This window comes from Sceloporus undulatus, chromosome 1 (genome assembly GCF_019175285.1).
Source record: "Sceloporus undulatus isolate JIND9_A2432 ecotype Alabama chromosome 1, SceUnd_v1.1, whole genome shotgun sequence".
Lineage (NCBI taxonomy): Eukaryota > Metazoa > Chordata > Lepidosauria > Squamata > Phrynosomatidae > Sceloporus > Sceloporus undulatus.
The window spans coordinates 245,639,830-245,665,283 of NC_056522.1; the positions used below are offsets into that span (position 1 = coordinate 245,639,830).

General features: G+C 42.3%; 1 long non-coding RNA gene across 1 annotated transcript in view; it reads left to right on the forward strand.

Moving 5' to 3' along the window:
• The first annotated feature begins 8,587 nt into the window (after positions 1-8,587).
• Positions 8,588-25,454, forward strand: part of LOC121932221 — a 42,495-nt gene continuing 25,628 nt past the window's right edge. Inside the window, exon 1 of the long non-coding RNA XR_006104292.1 lies at positions 8,588-8,723. This is a non-coding gene — a long non-coding RNA (uncharacterized LOC121932221). The remainder of the gene's footprint in view (positions 8,724-25,454) is intronic.

Below are 25,454 nucleotides of genomic sequence, written 5' to 3' on the forward strand. Positions count from 1 at the left end.
CTAGGTATTCCTTCATGGTAGGTTTTATCCATGGCAGAATTCCTGCCATCGCACCCCACTCCACTCTTTCTTGAGGATTCCTGCTTGACAGAAGAGCATTGCTACTTGGCACCCCACCCCTCCCCTTCTCATCTGTGAGGGTCATATTGTCTCAGCTTCAGGGGCATCCCATGGCAAAACTCCTCTTTATGCCAAGAAAACCCTCAGTTTGTCCCATCTTCCAGTGCCATCCAGATGTTGAACAGGGGTCAGACTACATGTCCTCTAGGATCCCATGTATTCCTATGTATTACTTCATAACAGAAGGGGGTTGGACTGCATGGTCCTTGAAGTTACCCCAACTCTAGCCTCCCAGTTCACCCTAGAAATTCACTGGCTGACCTTGGGCAAGTCACATGCTCTCAGCTTCAATTCCAACTCTGCACCTCTCCCATGGTGATGCTAAGGTCATGCAATAATAATAATAATAATAATAATAATAATAATAATTGGCAAGGAGAGTGCAGAATATCCATGAATGAGAGAGTGTGACTTACCCAATGTCACCCTGTGGATTTACATGGCTGAGCTGGGATCAGGACTCTAGCCTCCCAGTTCACCATAGAAATTCACTGGCTGACCTTGGGCAAGTCACATGCTCTCAGCTTCAACTCCAACTCCTAGGTATTCTTTCATGGTAGAAGGGGGGGGGGGTTGGATGACCTCTTGGAATCCCTTTGAATGCTAGGTTTTATCCATCATGGCAGAATTCCTGCCATTGCACCCCACCCTGCCCCTTCTTCTCTTTTGTGAGGGTCACACTCTCTCAGCCTCAGAGGCAGGGCATGACCAACTCTGCACTTCTCCCATGGTGATGCTAAGGTCATGCAATAATAACAATAATAACTGGCAAGGAGAGTGCACATTCTCTCAGCCTCAGAGGCAGGGCATGACAAACCTCTCTCTCCAGCTCTCTCAAGGTGACGCTAAGGCAAACCTACTTTTATTTTGCATTTTAATATATATATATATATATATATATATATATATATATATATATATATATGTTTGTATGTATGTATGTATATATATATATATATGACAAGGAGAGTTCAAAATATCCATGAATAAGAGAATGTGATGTATCCAAAAATGGGGTTGGATGAGATGATCCAATGCTAAGATTTCATCCTTCATTTCTTCTGTGAGAATTTGAATGGCAGAGCATGGCATAAAGGGCAGAAGGTCTCCCCTTTTGTTCTCTTTTGTTTTTCAAAGCAAAGCTATGAGTGAGCAAAGATGGGGGGGAATCACCCTAACAAAGGAAATAGCCTCTGGTAAAACCCAGGATGAATGGTAGCGTTTCTTACGCAAAATACCCAAATCTTGGCCATCGAATTGTCAGCTCAAAGTCTCGACTCTTCACTTCATTTGGAAATGATTAACAATCAAAATTCTTACTTATTGATTGAGAAGTGCTCAGAATTTCTTCACTATAAAATGGTTTTGAAATTTTTGAATTAGACATATTTCTACTAATTTTCGAATTTTGGAGAATATTCTTTACATCCCTACTTGGTACTTTGCTAAAGATGAAAGAAAAGCAAGTCATTGTCCACCTTTAAACACTGGAGAACAAATAGTCTAGTACAGTGGTTCCCAACCTTTCTAATGCCGTGACCCTTTAATACAGTTCACATGTCGCAGTGACCCCCAACCATAAAATTATTATTTTTTGTTTTTGCTACTTCATAACTGTAATTTTGCTACTGTTATGAATCGTAATGTAAATATCTGATATGCAGGATGTATACACTTTCTGAATGTGAGTGTGCATTTTTGTCCTGTAGGGAAACTACTTTTTAAAATAATAATAATAATAATAATAATAATAATAATAAAAGTATTTCAAAATGAATTTGGCCCATGGGTTGCCACTTCTCTCTGGACCGCTGAGGTAAAATGGCTTAAGACTAGTTTGCTAATTCCTTCTTTAGTCCCACAGGCAGCCTTAGTTCTGCACACAGAGAAGCAGAAATAAGTTCACTTGGAAGTGAATGAGTTTTGTTGGTGGTGGTGTTGAGTGCTGTCAAGTCCTTTCCCGGCTTATGGCAACCCTGAAGTGAATCCATCATGGAGTTTTCTTGGCAAGATTTGTTGAGGGGGTTTGCCATGGCTTACCCCAGAAACTGAGAGAGTGTGATTTGCCCAGGGTCACCTAGTGGGTTTCCATGGCCAACAGGGATTTGAACCCAGTGTTCCATGCTTAATGCTTTTGAAAAGGCATTTAATGTGTCATTGTTGTTGTTGTGTGTCTGGCTTCAAGTCCTTTCTGAATTATGGTGACCCTAAAGTGGTGTGAACTTATCACAGGGTTTTCTTGGCAAGATTTGTTCAGAGGGGGTTTGCCTTGGCCTTCCCCTGAGGCTGAGAGAGTGTGCTCTCTGGTGAATTCTGCTGGGAGTGGAAGCATCTGGAGTCCTTGGGGTCTGAGGAAACACAAAGCCCCATAAATGGGTGGGTTGGCAGTTGGGCAAGAAAAAGATAAGGGAGAAAAAGCAAGGGAGAGCAACAGAAGACGCCCCCCCAAAGGAAGGGACAAAGGTTCAAAGGGGGAGGGAGAGAGAAGCAGGGTAGCCAGGCATCCTCCTTTTCCAGGACACATCCTACACTCCAGTCTAGGAAGAATTCCAAACTGTCCTCCATTATGAGCAGGACTAAGAAGGAGGGATTTATATTTATAGGAGTGTCTTTAGCTGTTGTTTGGTCATGTCCTCCATTCCTCCTCAAAGCCCACTATTTCGGGGTGCCTTGTCATCCATTGCAGTGAGGAAGACCTCTAGTCACCTGGGAGGAGAAGAGAGAGGAAAGAAAGAGCAGAAGACACCCCCCCAAATATAGGGAAGGTAGTTCAAAAAGACAGAGAAGGGGTGATGAAAGAAGAAGGGGAGATTTTGGGGTTGTTCTCACTGGCTTATACGCCAGGTTACAAATCGAATCCAAGGTATAGTGTTCCTACTTGAACCCAAATTAACTCTAGAACAGTTCTAGATTAACCCTATATCGTTTCAACTTAGATTCGAATCTGATTTGGTGTATTTGTTTTAATCCGTGTTAGAGGCTTATACACCGGAGTAAAAAAATAGAAGGGTCGACCCTAGTATTTTTCCTTGATTCGGGATAGGATTCGGAGTATTTAAATAGGAACGTTTTGACCTTTGAATCGGGTCAACTGGATGGGAGGAGCGGAGCATGATGGGCTGGCCTGGGGGTGTCACCCTCTTTGGTCTCTTTCTGCATCGCCAGCGCCATTTTCTTCCATTCGCATAATAGCCTTTCCTCCGGTGGATTGCAACCTCCCCTCTGCTCCTCTTTCATAGACCAATGTGTGAGGAGAGCCATTGAACACCATTTTTAACTATTCTTTTTTTTCTTTTTCACCTCTGCCTGAGCAGCAGATGGGCTTTGGAGGAACTATGGGATGGGTTTTGCAGGACATATCCCCACTTCAAGGCTCTCCAGACAGCCCTGGGAGCAATCTTCCCCAAAGATTCTCTCCCCATGGGGCAGCCAAAGCAAACTTGGGGCTACCGAGGCTCTTTCCAGAGGAACTATGGGATGGGTTTTGCAGGACATATCCCCACTTCATGTCTCTCCAGACAGCCCTGGGAGCAATCTTCCCCAAAGATTCTCTCCCCATGGGGCAGCCAAAGTGAATTTGGGGCTACCAAGGCTCTTTCCAGAGGAACTATGGGATGGTTGTGTTTGTTGCGTTTGTGAGACATTTATCCTCCTCTACCAGAGAGTGCTGGTGCCATAATAAACTACCATTCCCAGGATTCCCTAGCACTGAGTTATGGCAGTTAATATGGGGAGACACAGAACAGGAGGAATAAGCGCCTCCTGATTGGCTCTTTTAAAAAAAAACGTGAAATTTATAACGAATTAAAAACAGCCAGGTAGTGGGGACACAGGTACAGGCTACATCGGTGTATGTTACTCCGAATTAATGTGACGTCATGATGACGTCGCTTTGATTGACAGCCGAAACAAGTTAATGTGAACGAAAAAGTAACAAAACCGGTTTAAATACACACCGCTTAATCCTTGAATGGGGACAAAACAGGGTCAATTACAGCGAATTAAAATAAAACGTTAAGTAAATGGGAACGATACAAATAAAGCAAATTGAAAAGCGGGATAACACTCACTTTATTTTGAATCGCTTTAAAATGAACTGCTGTATTTAAGTTTGTTTTAAATCACAAGTGGAGCAACAGAAGGCACCCCCTCAGGAACAAAGGGTAGTTCAAATAGGAGGGACGGAGGGAGGGACGGAGGGAGGGAGGGAGAAGGAAGGAGAGTGTGGTGAAAGGGCAGACTGAGAAGAAGCAGGAGGAGGGTAAGGGAAGGGGGACATAGAGAGAGGAGGAGAAGGTGTTTCCCTTGCACCATGTGTGGCTGCTTGCGTGCTCTCTGTAGAAAGAAGGAGGAGGAAGAAGAGGAGGAATGGTTAGAAGGGGGAGGAAGCAGAGGTGCACGAGAGAGAGGGAAGGAGAAAGAGAAAGAGAGAGAGAGAGCCAAGGAGCTGGGGGAAGCCTCATCGCCCACCCCTGCCCCCGATTTTGGGGCTGGGGGAAGCTGTGGTAGAGCCACGTTTTGTTTTGTGGCTGGAGAGAAAAGGATGGCGAGGAAGGAAGGAAGGAAGGAAGGAAGGAAGGAAGGAAGGAAGATTAAGGGGTGGGTGGGATGCTGGGTGTGAGGAGCCCAGGGGGGAGGAGGAAGAGAGGGGCCGGAGCATCTGTCTGGAATTAATTGAGGCCATTGAGAGTGTGTATGTTCTGGAGACAGATAGAGAAGCGGTGTCTCTGTTGCTAAGACCATCGGAAATATGTGTTTTCCAATGGTCTTAGGCAACCCCTGTAAAAGGGTCGTTTGACCCCCAAAGGGGTCGCGACCCACAGGTTGGGAACCACTGGTCTAGTAGATCAGAAGATGATCAGTTACCTAGCAGTGGTGGGATTCATACAGGGGCTGAAGCTGACTAGAACGGAGAACCCTTTTTCTGGTTTCAGCTTGGGGCCACTGAAAATGGCAGGGATGTCAGTACATGTGGTTTTTTGTTTTGTTTTGTTTTGTTTTGTTTTTTTAATGAGATCATACAGGTTCACAGTATTGGCAAGAATTCCTTTCCCAGCAGATCTGAATGCCAAAAGAATCACAACAGTGAGGAAGTGGAATTGTGTCACTTACCAACACAATACAGTTCTCATCAGCACTTCTACTTGTAACGGCCTCCCTGGGTGGGGAGAGAATTGTATTCTCTCAATAATAATATATTGTAGAGTACTGGGAAAATCTAGTACTTCAGAAATAGAAACACATTCCCTAACTTAGATATCTGGTCCCTTAAAACAAGTGAAGAATTATGGATATGTCTTCTGATGTAATCTGATTGTTTGAAATGCTGAGGATGCTTCCAGATGGAAGACTTGTAGCACCACAAATCAAAAGAGACAAGACAACTCTTCTGTCTTTTCCTTCTTATTTTCTTTCCTAGAAAGAAAGAAAAAATGGCAAAGGATGAAGCAGGGTGATGGTGGTGGAAATTACCAGTATGCCTTCTGAAAAACACCATCATTTGAAATTCCATTACTTCAAATTGCAACAGGCCCTCTTGATAGAGAAAGAATTAAATTTTCAATAAGAGAACTGAAAACAGCATTGAAACAGTATGTAAAGGGCAGGGAGTGGTAGAATGATCACCTAAAAATAGTATTGTAGCGTCCTTCTCCAAAGCAGGGCTGAATTGGTAATTTATCTGAGCAGATCATATTTGCCCAGTGTGTACATATATGGCCGCCAGCCCTGAGGTTTATGGGCAAAAACCTAAGATCTAGGGATGACCCCTAGTGATGTTTTCAGTGCTATGCTCACAGCTTGTCATTCAAACACACACATACACACACACAGAGAGAGAGAGAGAGAGATAAGGATCAAGGTCAAGAAAAGATACTTCCCTGTTTGAAAATTAAGACCAAATACCTAGCTTGATCCCAGATCAAGGTGAAATGAGGGTATTATTCCTTGTCACCTACTTAAAGTGATGAGATGAGGAACATTTAATCTAGCACACTTGCTTGTAGCAAGAAGGTAGATGTAGAGTAGAGGATGAATTCTGGCACCACGAGGACTAGAAGGGAAGGGGGAAGCTGACAAAGGGGCTAAACAGATGGCTGTAAAGAAGTAGCTTAACATTGCCCCTTTGAATGCCGGATCAGGGTCATGGCAACCGCACGTTGTGACCCCAATCTTGTATTTTTCTGGTGCAAAAAGAAGCAGCAAAATGCCATTCCTTCTCCACTCCTGGTCAGGTGGGCAGTATGATTCCGACTTGGGGGTGGAGTCGGGACATGTGGCATGCAGTTGTCAAGCCCCATGCCACCCCCAAGCCAGCTCTTACTGCCAGTCTGCTTTTCCCCAAAGTAAATACTCCCTGGAGAGCTTTTGCACCAACAAATTAATTAAGGCTTGCAAATGTTTAGCAAGTTGTTGTGCTTCTAGATGAACTGGAGATTTCCTCTTTCCTGAAGTCAAACTAGCCAAAACTGGAGAATTTGCACTCTTCTCTCCTGCATGGAAATGACCCACAAAAACTGGAGATTCAAGGCCAGATCCTGAGATCTGACAACTCCAGACTTTATCATATGATGCTACCAAAGGAGAATTATAGTAGAATAGTAGTGCCTGTAGCTGTAGCTGATCACACAATGCCATGTCCATCCTCTAACTGCTTCTTCTCTTATCCATTCCCAGAGCAATCCTTTTCATTGACAGACAAAACCATCAATGCCTCCCAATCACACTGATTTTCTATTATTGATTCATGTATGATAAGTTCCTCCCACTGTAGTTCCAATATGCAGGAAGTTCTGCGGTATGAGTAGGTGTGATTATGTTTCTCTTCCCTTCCCCTCACTATTCCCAAGCAAGCTGTATTTCTTTCTTTCTTTTTTCTTTTTTAAAATTATTTTCTTTTTCTTAATCAATTGCTGTGACTGGCCAATTCGGGGAAAAATACAGACTGAAAGGTATGCCAGAAACTGCTTGTGTGAGGCTACTGCCATAAAGCCAGCATGGACAAGAGGCTTAATGGTCACTATGAAGTTGAAGGCTTTCATGACTGGCATCCATAGTTGTTGTTGTTGTTGTTGATATTATTATTATTATTAATATTCCGCTTAATCACTTGGAATCCAAGCGGATTAAAACGATAAAATAAGATACAGTTAAAATTCTAAAAATCCCTATCCCTCCCCGCCAATATAAAAACATAGTAATATTAAAAAGAGATTTAAACAATAGTATAAAATCACAGTTAAAATCAGTGGAAGATTTGTGGGTTTTTCGGGTTATGTGGCTATGTTCTAGAAGAATTTGCTCTTGATGTTTTGCCAGCATCTGTGGGTGGCATCTTCAGAGAAAGAAGCTCCTGAAACATCAAGAACAAACTCTTCTAGAACATGGCCACATAACCTGAAACACCCACAAAAAAAATTCTTGGTCACTGCTCACCCTGCTGTTCAGTTGCTCCTCCCAAGGTGATCGGGTGCAAAAGAAGTAGCAACTGAGATTAGTTGTTTTGAATTTGCAGTTCAACAATAGACTTAAAATCAAGAAATATGCATGGGGTGCAACGGTTCTTGCACTGGAGGAAAGGGGGCATTAGCTCAAAAAGGTCTGGGAACCACTGTTTTATGGGATGCTAATATGGAATCCTCTGAGATTTCTTCTGAAAATTTGTGGCGGTGTCTTATTTGTCCTATTTTTATTCTATAGTTAGATTTTTGATTTGTTTTTAAATTTTATGTCCTATTTTTATTTTATTTTATTCCTACTTATGGTGGTATCCCATAAATCCCATACATTAATGTTCATCAAATGATAAAATTGGCCTTTAACCATGAGCTATGTGTGAAAAATGGACAATTGTGGGTGGAATTGTTTTTTGGGTTTTTTCGTGCAGACAACTCTCACTGTGTCTGGGAATGCTGCAAACACACACTCACACAGCTGATAAGAGCCTGCTGAGCAAAAGGTAAACATGCTGAGCTGCCAAGAGGCAGTCCTCCAGCAACAATGCCAAACAAAGTCCAAAGAGAGTAAGCCACAAGCCAGTCCAAAGTTCATGATTATAGAGAGCAATACTACCATTCCAGTCCAAGATCAAGAGAGTCAAAGCGTCCAGTCTGAGGTCAAGGATTCAAAGGCAGTCAAGGGTCTAGGAAGCTAGGAGTCAGATCAAGCAGCATTCACTAATGAGAACTAATAGTCTCTGGCAAGAGAGCTCAGCATCTGCCAGATGCCTTAATCTAGCTCCCTTATCACAGCTGCTGATTGTCTAATGAGCACTTCTCAGCAAGCCTCTTGGAACGCCAAAGACACGCCCTTTCTGATCTCCTCTGGCTAAAGGTACGAACCTCAATGCTCTGCTGCTCTATGTCTCCCAGGTCTGGCACTTGTACTGGGGCAAGGCTGGGCTGCTGAGCTCCAGGCTCCACTGGAGAAGACCCCACAGACCTAGGGTCTGGCTGAGCCAAATCCATTGGGGCTGGGAGAGCAGAGCTGGGATCTGACAGGGCAGAACTGGGGCCTGGCACAGCCTCAGATTCCTCCTGCACCTGAGGAGCCAAGTCCTCCTCCACGTCCTCCAAGTCCTCCTCATTGCTAGCCATGACACGCTGGTAAGTGATAAAGATACAGTAAATGTAGACCTATAAATTACATATCTCTATGTATGAACCACACTTTTCTTTTCATACACCATTTTGAAGTACATAAAGACAGAAAACTGTTCTTTCAAGTGAATTTTCTGTCCCTTCATGGGAGGATATATTAAAATCAATTCAAATCCTTTAATGGGCGAATGTAGAATATAATGGGTGGTATTATTGTTTTTAAATGTAACATTTTCTAACCTCTTTACTATTGTATGTATATTTTGCAGAAGAGGCTGTTTAATAATAATGCAGAGTACATTCAAAAGGAAAAGGATTTTTTAAATCAAATTAACTTTTCAACAAATTTTTAGCAATTTTAATGCAGCAGAAGAAAAGGAAAATAATTCATTATTTTGTTAAATTTAATTAATTTACTAAACTCCTCACGGTTCATTGAATTCAATCCTGTATCTTGCGATCTTTCCTGGGTCCATTAAGCTCATGGGGTTCAACTTCATCTCTTCAAACTCATAAAAACCTCATCAAAATGGAAATAAAATGCAATTCTGAACTTGCTAATGAAGGAAAAAATGTTAACTTTCTAGCACGGTTGAATTAATGGATTATCTTTGCCAGCCCACTTTAAAGGAGAAGTTTTGCATTTGGGGCAAACTTATAAAATTGAGGATAATTATATAAAAAGCCATTTTCTGAACTGGTAATTGTCACTGCCTTTCATGCGCTATGATTAAGGATATTTATGTTGAAACGTCCCAGCTCCCAACCTAATGTTTCTTCTTTCTTTAGTTTTCAAGTAGTACCATCACTTCCTAAACAACATTGCAGAATGTTTTTGGTACTTTCAGCTGTCCAGGTATGACAGATGCCAATAGGTATCACAGAGGACAATGCTCTCACTATGGTGCTTTATCAGCCAAACAGTTTATGTAGGGATGATAAAAAATCTAAGAGTCAGGTAAAACGCCCAAAGGCCGAGATCCAAAAATGCTTCAGCTAAGGATAAATATCTTCAAGTGGGGGTATAGTGAATTCCAGTGTAGTGCAAGGTATGTAAACCAATGCTCAATCAGCATGGCTGAAAACCCATTATGCAGTTGTAATGCACATTGCACTGAGGCAGTGCTTAGGAACAATGTCTAATTTGCATGTCAAATAGTCTTATCTGAGCAACTCTTCTTTTGTCACCTTGAGCTGGATATTTTAAAAAATTGGTTGAGGTTGTGTGGCATTCAGTCATTCTGCAAATGTGAGTGAATGACTGGGCTGGAGCTAATTCAGAGAGCATAATGACAAAATGTCCCCATGAACTCCAAACTAGCACACTGAAGGGAGATTTTCAGGGGGTTTTAAGGGCTAAAACTAGCCACAGGGATAGTATGTGGGTGCCACACAATGAATGCCACACAACCTCAACCAATTGGATCCTGAAACAAGTCTTGGCTTATGTAAGTATCTCCGTTAGTTCTGCCTCAAAATGTATTCTAAGCTAACCCCTGATTTCCTGATCCTTGACTGAATGAGTGTATGATAGAGAATTGCTGTGTGATTTTCCCCTTTAAATAAAAATAATACTTTAATTTGAGATTTCTGCCTCTGCATGATTTCTTAGATCCATCAGCCCCTCCGTATACTGGAGACTGTTTTGCAGGGTCCTTGTAGCCAATCCCCTCTCAATTTCAGCTAAGTAAAATACCACTACATAGATTTTAGCTACAGTGTGGACATCATGCCCCCACACCACTCTGAAGCCGACTCTTTTTGCCTGTCTGTACTGGCAGTTGGTTAACACAGTAGGGAGGAGAGAAGGAGCAGAATCTTGGCTTTCTCATTGAGGTCACCGCTGAAACCTCTCCTAGTTTGTGTGGTTTCATCGTGAATAACTTTTGCTATCTTGACCATAATATGATGTTGGTTTGGCACACATGTTCTGTGAAATGTTGAAGGACTGTGTGTTCATATTAGGATTAAATTGTTAATAAATGTAGATCAGGGCTGTAGATTATCCTCTTACAGTATTTATTGGTATTTAACTATTTAAAAGGCCAAAAGTTAAGCATTATTGACTATAATTCTGTACTAATGTTGGAGGGTGAAAAAATGTATTCATTCTTGTCCCAATAGCTACTCCAACACTGTAGTTTTTTGTGGGTTTTTCAGGCTATGTGGCCATATTCTAGAAGAGTTTATTCCTGACGTTTCATCTGCATCTGTGGCTGGCATCTTCAGAGAACGCTGGCATGGAAGAGAGTTGGGTATACAGTGCACCCGTGTCATACGCGGGTGCCTCTTATGCGACTTTCAGCTTACACTGAAAGCCACACAACATGCCTGCACCATGCCACGCATCGTTCACAAGCCCCATTATTTTCATTGGGGCTTGAGCATACACGCTATTTGCCTTATGCGGGGGGGAGGTCTGGAATAGATCCCCGCATAAGACAAGGGCACACTGTATATATACCGTGTAACCCTGCGTAGGGAGGAGTGATTCCCATGATTCTCTACCCAGGGTCATAGAGCATATATATACCCAACTCTCTTCCATGTCAGAATTCTCTAAAGATGCCAGCCACAGATGCAGGTGAAACATCAGGAATAAACTCTTCTAGAACATTACCACATAGCCCAAAAAACCCACAAAAAACTATGGATGCCGGCCATGAAAGCCTTCGACTTCACATACTCCAACACTACCAGTGCACCTTTTCTTTCTTTATTCTGTTTGATCATCACCTTTCTTTTTCCTCTTTTCCTAGCAACTGAAATATGTTGTGTCATGTTCTAGATTTTTCATTATCTCTTAAAATCTTCCTTTCTATAAAAAGTGCTCTCCCACTTTCCCTCTTTATCACACACATTTTATGGGGAGAAAATAAACCAGTTCCTTTACTACTTCCTAGCAGATTTGATGTAAATGCAAAGACCAATTTGGAATGACTAAATATTCTCTTTGCCCTTTCACATTTACCTTTGCTTCCTAAAATATCACAAAATACCAGGCATCAGGACAAACTGACCCTTCCACCACAGCTCTTTCTATTTGAGTCCTTGTGTATTTATTGAGGGCAGTGGAGTGCAATTTAAGGACTGTAACTCTACCAGTGATCAAAGTGCTCACTTTTTGCCTCTTTGGCTCTTCTTGAAGACACTCACTCAAAAAGTCTTTCTTTTTTTCATCTTTGCCTTAAAAGAATTTCCAAGGAGACGGATAAAGCCACTCTAACTGTAGTATCTACACATTGGAAGCACAAGTGGCTATCCTCACCTTGGATTCCAAACCAAAGCAAAGACATTTTGAGGCTAATTTAACAGCAGTTCACTATTTCCATGGACTCCTGAGTGGTAGAGCACTATGACAGAGGGTAGAAGCTAGCGATTGCTAGTTGAGATATCTCTAAATTTCCCTAACTACAATTTCAAGGCTCAGTGGGACACTAAGAGCCCATATAGACAGGCCAAAATAAAGCTGCTTCACGTCACTTTGGAGGTATGCTGTTTAAATGATGGGTGCATCCTAAGAGGCCAGAAGCCACTCCAAAGCCATGCTCCAGTCCTAAGGACTGGAACATAGCTTTGGAGCAGCTTCTGGCCTCTTAAGAGGCATGTGTCATTTAAACAGCATACCTTAAAAGTGACCAGACATAGCTTTATTTTGGCCTGTCTGTTGGCCTTAGACAGTGAAAATGTTATAAACAGTAGTTTTTCACTGGGAGGGGGACTCCAGATATTGGGCTTCAACTCACAGAAGCTCCAGCCAGCATGACCAGTAGTGAGGGAATATCCTCCAACTGCTTTGATCTAGCAATCCCAATTAACCTTCTGCTGTTCCACTTTTTAAGGTGCTTTTAAAATATCCCTCTGTCTTTCCTTTTCTCACTTTCACTTTAGTGTACATTGGCAGGATACAGACCACCCAAAATATACACACCGCCACCCTCGTTTGTTGCATGAGGGAGCCGCAGCGGACAAACTGCGCCGCTCCCTCACGCAACAAAAAGAAGCCACAAAAAGCATCTTCTTTCTGCAGTGCCATTATGATGCTGCAAGGTGCCAATGGCGCACTTGCGGCATCATGAAGGTGCTGAGACGTGCAGACGCTAGGCATCCATCACGTCAAAATGGTGGCACCCATGTGCATAGGGCACCACCATTTTTACGCCCCCGTCACGTGCGAGGGGCATTTGAAAGTGCCGCCCCTTGCATGTGACGGGGGCACCTCATAGTGCCTGTTTAAATAGTGCCTTTGTTACCCTAAAAGGTGTGGGGAACATGGAGTCCCCACCAACACCATCAGTGTTTCCTTGATATTTTGGGGAAATTATTAGCTCAAAGGGAGGCTTGTGAGATCTTTCCAACTACATATACCAGTACTTATTGTAAAGATACTCTGGTTTTCATGAATAAGAGAGTTTTATTTAGAAATGTGCAAAGGTGCCCGCAAACACACAAACCAATGCAACTTTAAGAAACATTCAAAGCTAACAGAAAGAAAGGTATGAAAAGCTGGATAGCAAGCAAACAAACAAACCAGGAATTAGAGATGGTAATAATTACCAGTCCTGAAGAGAGAGGGGAATCAGACAGTATCTGAAGGCAACACAGTGAGAGGGATCTTCTGTGCAGTCAGGGTTCATGGGCAAAGTAGCTATGTCTGGGGCTGATATTTTGATCTGATTTCATAGCCTCAAGGGGCACCTGATGCTATCCCACAATGTAACAAAAGCCTTGATGGTTTTCCTGTGGAATTAACAAAAGGACTCTAGATCAGCTGTTGGTTTTAACTCCAGAGTGACAAAACATTGATAGGATTTGAGGCAGCCACTGAACATTAAATAGGAACACAACCTGAGGTGAGTTTGGAGGAATGGTCTTTAACTGTCTTTGTAATGCAACTTGCTTAATCTCTATTGAGAGGAAGTGCAAAGAGCCTGGGAGAGGATGGAGTCAGCAGGAAACCTATTTATCTTTTATTTTAGGTGTCTTCAGGCCAGTATGCCTTCTCACATGTGTAACTTCCTAGTGTTCTCTTAAAAACATGTCTGGCACTAGATATCAAATATAAAACTCCAACAAGAAGGGTGTGGGATATGCTAACAACTACACCTTCAGTTTACTGCAGTTGCCACAAAGTGAGCTCAAAGTGCCAAAGTAATTTCCATTCAACTAACTCAGTAGAGAAAGAAGAGAAGAGGAGTGGAATGTTGCCCTTCTCAGAGTCAAGCAAAAGCAAACTGCTGCAGACTCTTCTAGCTTATCAATTCTTCCTCATCAGTAACTTTTGCCATCTTGACCACACTCTGATCTTGCTTAGCTACATGTTTCCCAGTTGTGTGAAGGATTCTAGTAATTCTCTATATGAATCCTGGAGGCCTGCTCATCAAACCAGATTTATGTATAATTATGAAGTAATAAAGCTATGTGTGTTAAAGAAAAACAGAAATCTGAAATCCTGTTGGTTAAGGCCCAGCTAGAATCAGTTGCTGAATGGTGAATCAACAGACCACCCATTGAGATGGCCTGGACCACCCACTGAGATGACCCTCTCTCTTCTTCCCCCCAAAACATCATAGCGAATGTGGGCTAAAGGCAGGCAGTGATGTCAGTCACTGAGCTGAGTTCCAGACAGATGTGTCAGCCTCACTGATTCTCACTCAGTTTAATAATAAATAAATAAATAATAAATAAAATTTTTATTTTTATACCGCCCTTCCAAAGATCAGGGCGGTTAACAGCAAGATAAAATCAATACAATCCATAATACAAATAATTACATACAACAACAGTATGCACAACTACAAAAAACACAGTAAAAAACCCCGTTAGCCAATCTTCTTGCCAACAAAGAGGAAAGGAGGCCTATTAGGACTTCAATCGGGGAATGCAGCATGGAATAGGAAGGTTTTTAAGTCCCTTCTGAATTGAGCCAGGGAGGTGGCCGAGCGAAGCTCTGTGGGCAGCGTGTTCCAAAGGGCTGGGGCGGCGGTGGAATATGTCTTCCTCGTAGTAGAGGTAAGCCTAGCCCCTGGAACCCTAAGTAATTGCTGCCCAGAAGTTCTGAGGGTGCGGGGCGGAATGTACGGGGAGAGGCGGTCCTTCAGGTATCCTGGGCCCAAGCCATTTAGGGCTTTATAGGTAATCACCAACACCTTATATTGTGCCCGGAAGCGAATAGGCAGCCAATGCAGGTCTTTTAGCACCAGTGTAATGTGGCTGGCCCTGGAAGTGCCAGTGATCAGCCTGGCTGCCATATTCTGTACCATCTGTAGCTTCCGGGTTTGGTATAAGGGTTGCCCCATGTAGAGTGCATTGCAGAAATCCAGTCTCGAGGTTACCAGAGCGTGTACCACAGTTTCAAGGTCCCTCTGGGCCAGGTATGGGCGCAGCTGGCGGATAAGCCGAAGCTGATAACAGGTGCTCTTGACCGTCGCATTCACCTGAGCAGTCAGGTGAAGCGACGAATCAAGAAGCACCCCCAGACTGCGCACCGAGTCCTTCACAGGGAGCGTGACCCCGTTCAGGACAGGTGGAACCACCGCCATTCCTGGACCAGGAGAACCTATCACTAGTACCTCCGTTTTCTCTGGATTCAGTCTGAGTCGGTTTCCCCTCATCCAGCCCATTACTGACTCCAGACAGGCCACGAGAGGAGAGACGCCATCCTCAGTCACTGCATCAGTCGGAGACATAGAGAAGATTATTTGGGTGTCATCAGCGTACTGATAACCCTGCGCCCCGTGTCTCCAGATGATCTCTCCCAGCGGTTTCATGTAAATGTTAAATAGCATGGGAGACAGAATGGCTCATTGAGGGTCCCCAGTTTTAAGGGCCCTCTTATCGGAGCACACGTCTCCCAGCTGCACCATCTGGGACCTCCCAGAGAGGTAGGACCGGAACCACTGGAGCACAGTGCCCCCGATTCCCACCTCTGCCAGGCGCCCCAGAAGGATACCATGGTCTATGGTATCGAAAGCCACTGAGATGTCCAAGAGCACCAACAGGGACACGCTTCCCCTGTCGATGCCCAGACGGAGATCATCGACCAAGGCGACCATGGCCGTCTCAACCCCGTAACCCACCCGAAAGCCAGTTTGAAATGGGTCCAGATAATCCGTTTCATCCAAGACCGACTGAAGCTGGATTGCAACCGCCCTCTCGATCACCTTTCCCAAAAATGGCAGCAGCGAGACCGGCCGATAATTATTATGTACCAGGGGGTCGAGGGAGGGCTTTTTTAGTAAAGGTTTTACAATGGCCAATTTTAAATCAGATGGAAATTGCCCTTCCCTCAAAGATGTATTAATGATCCGGCGTAACAATAAAGTTACTGCCAGTCCCCCTGAGCCGCTAGCCATGAGGGACAGGGATCGAGAGAGCAGGTTGTCTTCCGAACACTTCCGAGGATCTTGTCCACATCATCGGTACTTACCAACTCAAACTGATCCAGTTTAATGGAGTCCACGGAGGCTCTGGACGCCTCTACCCTAGGTTCTGCTCGAATGTCGGCGTTAAGACCTTCGCTTATCCGAGAGGTTTTATCCGCGAAGAAGTTATTAAATTGGTCACAGCAGACCTTAGAAGGTTCAAGGATCTGGTTCGGGGCAGGAGGGAGCTGAGTTAGCTCCCTGACCACCCTGAACAACTCTGCTGGACGCGACTCCGCGGACGCGACACGAGCACCATAGAACAAGTTCTTTGCTGCTCGTATCACCTCTTCATAGTCCTCTAACAGTTGGTCTAGGAGAGCCTTGTCGTCTAAGCAAAGGTGTTTCCGCCAACGGAACTCTAGCCGTCGCAGTTCCCGCTTCCTTGCCCGGAGGTCTTCCGTATACCAGGGCTTGCGCTTGGAAGCGGGTCTGAGAGGGTGCTTGGGAGCGATACTGTGTATAGCCTGAGAGAGACCGGTATTCCAAATACCAGTCAGGGCATCAACAGAATCGCTGTCACTTCCAACCATGTATCCCTCTAGAGCTTCCTGGAACCTTTTGGGTTCCATCAGCCTTCGAGGGTGGACCATCCTAATAGGTCCGCCACCCCCGGGGGGGATCTGGGTAGAGACCTTGATTTTTGCCTCCACCAGGAAGTGATCCGTCCATGACAGGGGGGAAATATTAGTTATTTCCGCCCACGGATTTTCCGCATCCGAACAGAAGACCAAATCAAGAGTATTACCCGCAAAATGCGTAGGACCCGAAATCAGCTGGGACAGGCCCATGGCCGCCATGGTATCCATGAATTCCCGAGCCGCACCGGGTGGAATATAGCTGGCCATGAGGGAGATGTTGAAGTCACCCAGGACAAGTAGCCTGGGCGTCTCCAACATCAGCTCCGCGACCAGCTGTGTCAGCTCGTTAAGGAAGTCCGTTAGCGCACGGGGTGGCCGATACACCAACAGAATCCCTAGACTATTCCTCGCCTTTAGGGTCAGGTAGATACACTCGATATAGGAAGTCTGTCGGATGTGGTTCCTGGTAAGGGACAAGGTGTTCCTGTGTATCAAGGCCGCCCACCTAACCTGGGCTGGTCCTTCACTGAGAACCCAGCAGGCAGGGTCTGAGCCCACACAGCATCTCCTTCAGGCCCAAGCCAGGTCTCGGTAATGCAAGCCAGATCGCAATTATAGTCCTCCAACAGGTCATGGAGGATGTGGGACTTGTTGTTAATCGATCTGGCGTTGCACAGGAGCAGCGACAGGGTTTGTGGCACGGTTGAAGTGACCCTCAGGTCCCTTTGGTTGGGAGGGGGACAGGAAGGGGAGATAGATATGATGCATCTATCTCGCCTTCCCCTGGAATGCAAGTCCCTTCTCCCACCGCCATACCTCCCCCTGCCCCACACTACCTCAATAGGAGCTCCGCTCGTATCGATGTTATCCCCCCCCTCCCCAGCCCATGCATCCCCCACGTCCATATCCTCCCCCCACCCTTCTCCAGCAATTGAAAGAGCAGAGGTTAGCCACTTCAGGCATCCTCTGCTCTAAGGCTAACATCTACACAGCCTCCCTAAATCCTGTAAAAGCTGCGCAGCTGCGCAGCTACACAGCAGGAGTCCTGCAACAGTCCGTGGGCGGCCTCCCCAGGGCGGTGCGCAGCTGCGCACCTCCGACACCCCAGAGAGAGCCGCCCGGCAGCAACAGCGTGGCCCCTGGCCCAAAATCCAGCAGGAAGGAGGCGTGGGTATGATTTAGGGTATGATTATGGAATTATTCACAAATGTTGAGTGGAGGGAGTCTCAACCACATCTCTCTTTCTTTTCATCAACTGACAGGCACACCAGATATGTAGCCATACTGCAGCATGGATATCAGGTGGCACGCAAACTAGTGATTCCAGGATCCCATTTGTATTCTATGCAGATTAAACTACAACACAGAGGTGGGGAATGTGTGGCATTGTAAAATCTTGGTGGTATGCAAATCTCATCTGCCCTATACAACATGACCAATTGTTAAAGATATGGGTGTTGCAGTCCAATAACATCCAGAGCACCAAGCATTCTCCACTTCTATGATGACTATTCTTGTCCACCTGAAATAATACCACTATTACCTTTTTGCCTGCACTGAAAAGGTGCAATGAAATGCTCTTAATCACATTGTTTATGATGAATTAATCATGACTAGCTAATTTCAACCAATCTACATCATCTTCAAGTGAAATAAGAATAATTTACCCAATTATGATCCTGGAGGCATATGTGTCCTTTTCAAGTAGACCATCTCCAAGAAATACATCTTTGAGTTGTTGTTAGTTTTACTACAGCCTTACATAACTTCATCAAAGATATTATAAGAACTCATTCCCTCTTGTATATGTAATTCTCACTTGAGATCAAGAAGAAGGTCATGGAATGTTACTTGCTTATTTATTTCTATCAATTATCTTAACAGAAGGTCCCATGGAAGTAATTACATTATGCTTATGTTTTCAGAGAATTAATTGAAGAAATGGGACAAAAAAAATCAGTCTCTGGTGGGACTCCTCCTTGACACAACAGATGTTACAGGATTGTGGTTAATATTGACAGCAAAGAGTCATATGGCACTTTAAGTTTAAAAGGTTTTATTTGGCATATGCTTCCATAGACTGCAGATGCATGACCAAGTGGACTGGAATCCACAAAAGCTTAGGCCACATCAAACATTTCCATCTTTAACATGGCACAAGAGTCTTTGCCCTTTTGTTGTTGTTGTTGTTGTTGCACCGGTTCCATGAATACTGAACTTCTTTACATCATTTTCCAACATGTTCATGAACTTTGTATGAAAACAGAATTCAACCAATCATATTCTACAGTAGCAGAAATATAATGTAGTAGCCTGAATTGCTGTGTGATATCTTTTGTATAGATATCTGTGTATTTGGGGAGGAAGGGCAATTTCAGAGGGCCCATAAGTCATTTGCATACTTTCTCAGGCCTTAGTCGGCCACATCTACCCTAAATACATCCCTTAAGTTTTTCACCCCATAATGCCAAATTGTGCCCCCTCTCAAAGTTTTAGGGAGAATGTTTTTAATTTAAATGTTATTTCATATGTAAATACCCTACTCCAGGCTTGCTTTCAACCACAAAAGGGTTATTTTCATAACAGAAGATGACTAGATAAGGAGAATCTGGCAAATCTTACGCCTAGAGGGTGGTGGAATCTACCACTTTTGGATGGATTTTACTTAGGGAGGGAGAAATTGCAGGTGGTCCAGCAACTCAAATGTAGTTCATCGAGCTGTATGTAACCATGGCCTACCCACAAGAAATTATTTCTTTATGCTGGTGGGTGGGATAGAATTCAGGGAAAAAAGCTTTCTGTGAGAAATGGGTCAAGGTAGAAAGCATCAATATATCTCAGGAATGGGAAATAATTAGAATCCCTTAAGACAGACATATAATGTGACTTGCTAATATCAAATAGCCTGTGTTTGCCTTTGGGCAGAGTCAATACACAAAGGCAGAAGGTGTTGAATATTGAATCCCAGTGAGGTAATTGAATATATTATCTTCATATACCAAGAGAAAAGTGGAAGTACAGAGTCATCAGTTTGTTCTCTTAAACACAGACTATCAATGATTCTAAGATATCCATTATTTGGGGAGGACGCTGCAACAAATGGGATTTTCATTTTAAAAAAAAATGTGCAAAATAATTCTAAAAATCTGACACAGTTTTGGAATGAATCAGGCAATGATGGTTTTGGGGATGTTTACCACAAACCCCAAGCTGGGGTATCAATTTCTCATTTTATGGGGTGCTTCAAAATACAGCATTTTCTCCACATAAATATGCAAAACAAGTGCAAAACTGGCACAGTTTTGGCACAAATAATGCACTGTTGGATTTGGGGGAGTTTACTATGAATGCCAAATTAAGATATCATTTCCTAGTTTTGATGGTCCTGCAAAAAGTGAAATGTTCACCTCAAAACAATGAGATAGTTTTGGTACAGGTCTGAAGAGGATTCACAGTTTTAAGGTTAATACTTAACCAAGCTCCCTACTACTTTTGCAATCTCATATCTAAACAATGCAGCGGGAGTAGAATGTGGAAGGTAGTCAGATAATCTAGATACTGCCTGGGTCCGGTTATCTTATGGCCACCCAGGGTCCAAATCATGATGGTAATGAAAATCAGACAGGCAGAGGTAACACCAACACTCTACTTGAGCATTCTTAAATCTTGGAATGACAGGATATTTATATTGGATAATAAGCAGGCTCTTTGGTAATCTTTTAGGCAATTTACTATGTGCATACATAGATATACAAAACATATACAGCTCCTTGAGGAGAAACACAAACATATCAATATCTTGGTGCATTGCTTTTATTACATTACATAACATGACATACTGGATAGTGCAAATATTATAGCATCATCAGGTTCTTTCACACTTTTAATTCTGTCTGCTAAGGTATTATACAGACATTTCATGAAGGCTTTAATTTATACAGAATTCCGTCCCTTGCATCATTTACATAACCATCAAGGAATATGATCTCATCTGTTAAGGCACTACACATCTCTAAAGAAGTATTTAAAGGGTTAATATCCTTGCACACTGTTATATCTATAATCCTCCAATACAAACCTATAAACATCATTACAATAATACTTTTAACATCGTCAAGATGAGAGTAAAGTTTCTCCCTCTTACCAGCATGTTCTAGCTTTATCAGTTTGCCTGGGCAGTTTATCAATTTATCAGGAACCACAAGGCTGTGAAGCTACATTATAGCCTTCTCTTCATGTGATGGAGACTGCAAGCAGTCTAATTGCTATCTCCTCTTGGCTTCTTTTATTCTCATCCTAGCCTACTGCCCACCTACCACCTGTCCAGTTAAAGCAAAGAAGCTGACAGTGTCCTGTCCAGGTTCTTCAGTCAAACAGAGATCTTAAATATTGCGTCACTCAGGGACCAGTTGGAAACTTTGTTTGCTTGCCATCTTGACTGTATCAGCCAGTGCACCAGATAGGAGTGCTGATTAACAGTAGTTCACATCTTAATACTGATAGATAGGCAGGCATTTTCATCTCATATCTTGTTTATATTTGAGTAGGCATTTTGCCCAGACTTAGGCTGCCACTTTGCTGTTGTGTGCCTTCAAGTCATTTCCAACTTACAGTGACCCTAATGTGAATCTATCATAGAGTTTTCTGGGCACAATTTTTTTGGGGGGTTGCCTTTGTGTCTGCCTTCCCCTGAGAATGAGTGAGTATGACTTGCCAAAGGTTACCCCAGTGGTGGTTTTCATGGTTGAGCAGGAATTCAAACCCTCGTCTACAGAACTGCAGTCCAACACTCAAACTGCTACATACATTTACACACACACACACACACACACACACAAATTTTCTAATACTTAAAGCTTTTTACTTTGTATTTTAAACATTAAAATTTTTTTGTATTTCCTGAATCCATTATTATATTTTCAGGCCTTAATCTTAAAATGTTTTAACCCAGACTAGTATCTAACCTGTATCACATTTCCTATGAAAAAATTGTATTTCTTATTGGTCAGCCATTAATTCACATTCTAGTTTGCTTTCTATAGGATGCACTTAAGTTTAAATGATAAAAAGCATTTGAGATTTCTGAAGTCTTACACAAACTGCAAAGCATTTTGCAATTTCAAACATCTTCATTTTTTCTATTCATAGCTAATTTTACACACACACACACACACACACAGACACACACACGAATGAGAGAGAATGAAATTTAAACTTGTATAGCAACAATTTTATAAACTCTTACCAGAGTAGGTACCATAGAAATGAGCCCTACAAATGTATGCTATGTTGCACAATAAGTCTTGTTAATGGATGTCTGAAAACAGAACTTTCTTGAGAATTTCATACACATACATATACAAAAAATCAATTTCAGCTCTGAAAAGGATCATCTATTAAAGTTTAAGAGTGCTGTTTTGTACACCAAACTTATTATAAAAATTGTAAAGGTCTTGAAGGCATGTCCCTCAACAATGGACCTTGCCTCATAACCTGACTTTAGCAAGACCCAAAAGAGTCAATACCAACCAGAATAGACAACAAAGGTATTACTGGAACAGTGGTTCAATTCTTCAGAAAGCTGATTTCTAAAGTCAGAATTGTTAGGACTCTGTTGGATATCAAAAATACCTGGCTTTCTGATTTCATTGTGTCCTCTGTGTACTTTCATGTCAGCTTAACCTTTCCCTCTGTAACCTTTGTGTTTATCTGAACCCTTGATTACCCCAGGCCATTAAGATGAATGAATTTATACTGCATTGTATTCTTCTTGCCAAAGTGGAGAAGGAAGGTCACAGATCAGCACAATTTACTATGAGGGATGTCTCTTTTTGGCAATACAAATGGATGGCATTCAGAGGACACTAAAACTTATTTTATTTCTTCTTATCTGTTGCAGTATTCTGGACACTCTGTTTTAGGGAAAGGATGGAAAATTACCGGGGAAATGTTTGAACTTAGCTTGCAGTGTTATTGATTAACATTGAACCAAACTGAAGTATACAAAAAAGCAACTCTTAAAAGAAGTAGTTAAAGATTATGGCCTAAAGCTCAAACGTTACACAGGGCAAACAGATTACATTTTAAAATCTCAGGTGCTGTCATTTGTCCTATATATAGTAGTTGATTATGAGAAAGAACCAACCTGAAATGGTCAGGGATGTAAAATTAATAAATAATAAGTATACAACTCAGAACTGCCCTAGGAACCATTTAACATTGTTGTTTAGGTTTTGGTTGTCTTCTTTTTAAATATAATTATGGCAATTTTGAGTGTCAAACACTATAAGGATAACTATTGTATGTCCTATCAAGCCCTTACACCATACACATGGGTAAAGATGATGGATGTATAGCAGGGGATAAATAACAGTAACTCCACTCTTGTCAGGCTGCCCTACCATTACAACAGAGACAGTCACCAGTTAAGGGCTGAGGAGGGTCACTGGGGAGCAAATCCACAAGCCCCAAACTTCTGAAGGGTCCAGAACTCTGGGTGCCAGCATAGTAGCAGTGGGACCCACACAACACATTATAAAATAAATGTTAACATTTCAGCAGACCGAGAAAACAACATAATAGGGTCGACTTAGGGTCACCATAAGTTGGAAATAACTTGAAGGCAAACAACAACAACATTTCAACAGACCAGAGAAAGCCCATATTTCTCTTGCTAAATTTAGGGAGTGGGCACAATCATGCAAGCTATCCCAGAACTAGAACCAGCTCTCAGTGGCCCAATCCCCAGATGGCAGATATTGAGACACATGAAAGGTATTGTGGGAAAGACTTGTGTCCTAGATGGCCTGCCCAATGTCCACTACACCAGCCTGATGGTTTCAGGCAAAGAGATGAATGTGGTCCCCATCATGAGTGTTGAAGGAAGATTAAACTTCCAGTTTTGTCAGACTTTCTCCATGGAATGGGAACAGACACCATCTTGTTATTCACCAAGGAAGCAAAATGTCTAGGACCAGTCCTGGCTATTGACATACTCATGAGTTGCAGAATATATTATGTTAATTTAGGAGGTAAAATTTATATTTTATCTAGTCTGTCACTACTGTAAAGTAGGGTCCTTTAAGCAGAAACAACCTTGCCAGCTTATTGTGTGCTACAATAAACAAACAAACAAATATTAACAGGTTGAGTCTCCCTTATCCGAAATACTTGGAATCAGAGGTGTTTGAGATTTTGTGTTTTTATTTATTTATTTTGGATTTTGGAAATCCTGTATTTGCATATACGTACATAATTAGATATTTTGGAGATGGGACCCGAGCCTAAAAGAAAATCATTACTGTTTCATACACAGCTTATACACATAACCCAAAGGTAATTTTATACAATATTTTTAATAACTTTGTGCATGAAACAAAGTTTATGTACACTGAGAACGCAAAAGTGTCACTAGCTCAGCCATCCATGAAAAAAGTTTTTGTTTTTGTGGAGTTACTTGGAATTCCAGATAAGGGAGACTTGATCTGTAATCATTCTCATATATATATATATATATATATATATATATATATATATATATATATATATATATATATATATATATATATTACACACACATACACACACACACACAATTCTTCGTTGTTTCCAAATGTTATATGAGAAAAATAAACAAATCTCAGTCCAATAAAAGAAGAAATATTATTCTACTACACCCATCATTAAGCATGTTTCTAGTGCACCAGTCCTCTAGGAGTTGCACCTTCAGAGAAAGAAATTCCTTTCCTATCCAAACCACTCAAAGTGTCATCATTTTAAATTAATTTTGGGTGAAGTAGTATGAGAATACTGACAGAAGAGCTGCCAATCATCCATATAGAAAAATTTCTGTTCCCTCATATTATTGCATATCAATTCAACAATCAACTCCCCAAACTATTCTAGAGATCGTAGTAATAAGACAACTACTATCTGGAGACAGTTGTAGGGAGACAACTTTTGATGAAGTGTTACCTTATTACAGTGGGCTTATTACAGTGGGCCCACCCACCAGGCCAAACCAATATTCACAGGTGTCAATCACACCATCATATTGCCCACTCTGGCTCAACATCTACACTCTTGAATGAATTGTTTGAATAGTCCTGGGATGCATGAAATAATCATGTCTGCACCAGAACCTGCTTTTCTATAGATTAAACTATATTATTGAGTTAATCAGAGCCACAAAGCCATCCTGAAGAGCAGCAAATGACTTCAGTAATAAATGTTAGAAAGATAAACCACAAAACCCATAAAATGAAGTTTCCTTCTACTGCTTGTATATGGTACTAGATACAGTATATATCTAGTTTCTCTTCCTAAGCCTGCCACACTGAGCTCAGATGTGGTACTAAGAGAGACTGGATTTGTTACCCATGAGCTTCCCTGTCCTTTTGGATTCAACTGTCATGCTTACATGCTATGTCCTTACTAGGCTTGACAAGTGTCTTGTGGGGAACTTCAGCTGCCAGTCTTCTCTTCAGCCAGTTTGTGGTGTGTCTATATACTCCCCCATCTCTATGCGTACAGTAGTCTTTTCATAACAGTATCAGACTATTAGCTTTCAATCTTGAATTGGAACCTCTAAATTCTAAAGGAAAACAATATTATTGGCAATTCACAGAAACTGAATTTTTCAGTGATGGTTTTATTTCCCCCTATTTGGGTGCCTTTTTACTTCTGCCTACATAAACTTATATAGTCATACATTGTTAAGGGGTAATGATTTA